The sequence below is a fragment of the Sapajus apella genome, unplaced genomic scaffold, assembly GCF_009761245.1.
Source record: "Sapajus apella isolate SASKATOON/1434 unplaced genomic scaffold, GSC_monkey_1.0 scaffold37, whole genome shotgun sequence".
Classification (NCBI taxonomy): domain Eukaryota; kingdom Metazoa; phylum Chordata; class Mammalia; order Primates; family Cebidae; genus Sapajus; species Sapajus apella.
Window position 1 is genome coordinate 19683266 of NW_022436977.1, and position 3199 is coordinate 19686464.

The 3199-nt window shown below is 41.9% G+C and overlaps 1 non-coding gene across 1 annotated transcript; it reads right to left on the reverse strand.

Annotated features, from left to right (window-relative positions):
• Positions 1 to 2709: 2709 nt before the first annotated feature.
• On the reverse strand, positions 2710 to 2836 carry LOC116564644. Its single transcript, XR_004275018.1, has one exon. It is a non-coding gene; the product is annotated as a small nucleolar RNA SNORA41 (small nucleolar RNA).
• Between the last annotated feature and the right edge of the window lie 363 nt (positions 2837 to 3199).

Genomic DNA, 3199 nt, shown 5'->3' on the forward strand with positions numbered 1-3199 from the left:
GCACAGTGGGCTCTAAATATCATATTTATTACATGATAATATTTATTATCATTTAGAAATTTATAAAGGGAACCTAGGAAATTATGGTTCATTTGTGAAACAGGCAAGCTAAATACTTAAATAAAATTAATTTCGGAGAAGACTGTCAAGATGATATCTTTAAAGAGAAAATTTGACAAATTAAATTTCTGTGAGGTTTTTACATTTTTAAGCAGTTAAAAAAATGGAAAACAAGATAAAGAAAAGCCTAATATTATTGACCTAGAAACCTTTTTATTATTAATTTATTATTATTTTTTTTATGAGACGGGGTTTCACCATGTTGGCCAGGTTGATCTCCAACTCCTGACCTCGTGATACACCCGCCTCGGCCTCCCAAAGTGCTGGGATTACAGGTGTGAGCCACCGCACCCGGCCGACCTAGAAACCTTAATAAAACCTTGGACAGGTTTCCAAAGGACAGGCTAATAATAAAAGTTGCATGAGGAGTGGAATGTATTATGAGACAATAAGGAACTAGCCCAGAAGCAAAAATAATGGGTGGGGCCTGTTGATTCAAGCTAGGGGAGGGAACTAGAGGCCGAGTGACAGCTCCTGGGAAGGCAGCGGATATATGAAGGGCCTGGTAGTCACACCTCTAATTCTGGATTTCTCGATGTAAACTGTGCAGTTCTCAACAGAAAGATGGAGTCTTGTGCACTTCAGAGAATCTGGACAAGTGGTACTTGGGTGTCAGACACCTACGGAGTACACGTCAGTAAGAAGAAGGGAGAAGGAGACTAATGTTAACCTAGCAGTGACTAGATCAGGCCATGTGCCAGGCATATTATCTCATTTAAGTCACCATAAACCAATGACACTAGTTATATTATTACCCCCATTTTACACAGAAGGACACTGAGGCTCAAAGAGATCTTATAATTCAAATAAGTTTACATTGCTAGTAGTAAAGGGAAGGAACTGTCATAGGCTTCAATGCCCCAGGCTGTGGCCTGCCGGGTGCTTGTTGACCACCTACTCTGTGCCAGGCACAATGCCAGGTGCAGAAGATACAATGGTGTGCAAAGATGTAGTCCCTCACTCTCTTGGAGCTTAGAGTCTAATTAGAGTTAGTAGCACCCATTAGTCAAATAATGCCACTAATGAAGATAACATTACAAAGTGAAACATGTAACACATGGACTCATCTAGGCTTGGGGCATGATGGATGCCATGTGGGAGAGTGGCTCTAGAGAGCTGACCTGAATTAACTAGTTAAAGGAATGATGAAGAAAGGTACAGGTATTGATCGACTTACGACCTATGCAACTTACGGCCATTCGACTTTACGACCACAATCGCTTAGCCACGACTGCTCCACGTCTGGCAGCGCAAGCATTGCCCAGCTGGGCGTACGACAGTGCGGACCAGCTTCCGGCAGCACTACCATCTCCGCGTGCATATAGCCTACTCAACTTAAGACCAAATCGTGTTGCGACCGGTCTGTCGGAACCAATCGTGGTTGTAAGTCGAGCACCAGCTGTATTCCAAGTGAGTGAACTGCACGTGAAAAGGCCTGTGGTCAGAACCCCAGACAATACAAGCTGAGAGCAGCTACAGCTCAGAGGAAAGAGGCAAGTTCCTTGAGCTGAGGGTGGAGGCATGGAGGAGGTTGGAGACACAATCAGACTTCCATTTTGAAAGGTCTAGCGTATTTTCTTTTTATTTTATTTATTTATTTATTTATTTTTTGGTCTAGTGTGTTTTCACAGGGGCCACTATGAAACTTGGACAGCCACAAGCAAGCACTCTGGCAGGTTCCAGGGCCCCAGCAATACCCACCCAAATGAAGGTATTTGGGTGGTATAAATACCTCAGCCTTCACAGTATATTTGAGGACTGGGTGCAGTGACTCATGCCTATAATCCCAGCACTTTTGGGAGGCTGAGGTGAGTGGATCACTTGAGGTCAGGATTTTGTGGTGAAATCCCATCTCTACTAAAAATACAAAAATTAGCTGAGCGTGGTGGTACACACCTGTAGTCCCAGCTACTTCAGAGGCTGAGGCAGAAGAATTGCTAGAACCCAGAAGTGGAGTTGCAGTGAGCCAATATCCCGCCACTGCCCTCTAGCCTGAGCAATAGGGTGAGAGTCTGTCTCAAAATAAAATAAAATAAATTTAAAAAACAGTACATTGGGAAATGAGGGTTGATGAAACCAAAAGCCTAAGTCTCAGGCATCTGTGCTAGGAAAAGACATACTAACACATGTAAATGATCTGGAGGAGAGCATATGCGGTAAAACGTCTAACAACACTTCTACACAGATAGGTCTCTCAGGGGTCAGCAAGTGCTGGGCCAAATCCCACCAGTGCCTGTTTTTGTACAGTCTGCAAACTAAGAATGGTTTTTACACTTTTAAGCGGTTGAAAAAAATGGAAAGAAAACTAAAATTTTGTGACACATTAAAATAATATGAAAGTCACATCCCAGTTTCTATAAATAAAGTTTTATTGGAACATAGCCATGCTCATTTGTTTACTCTCTCTTTGGCTGCTGCTACAAGGGCAGAGTGACAGACTGACACCTGAAGATTGCTGCAAAGCTAAAATTATTTTTTAAAAAGAACATGAAACAACATTATTCAAATACTGAATTACATTTTTTCCAAGTCTTCTTAATTTGTTTTGAAATGGATCATCTCCTGCCAAACAAAACTATAGAATATATCTTGTGTGTGTCACACATATGCCTACTCTCTGTTTTGCTAAGAAAGAGGTGTTTAATATCTTTTCTTTCCCACAAAGAAACGCAACAACTGCTACCACAAGAAGAGCTGTAGACCAATAGTGGTGGAGGTAAAAGTATTTATTATCCGGCCTTTTACAGAAAAAGTTTGCCAGTCCCTGAGATAGATCATCAGAAGAGCCTCTAAATCTGACCATGTGATCTGACAATTGACAAATGAGCTCTCATGGGAGCAAGTGCAAAATAATGCACTTTAAGATAAAAATATCCAAACTGTTTACAAAAGGAAGACAGGCCTATCAGCTTTGAGGTCACAACTCAGGACTAAACACAACTGGGAGGATTAAAGGCAGCTAGAGTAGCAGTATGTGAATTTCCTCCCCTAGATTATAACCATCAGTACACAGTAGAGGAGACTGGTTATCTTCGGATCTCCCCTGATGTGGGCCTGGGGAAAAATTTCCAGGAAGGCT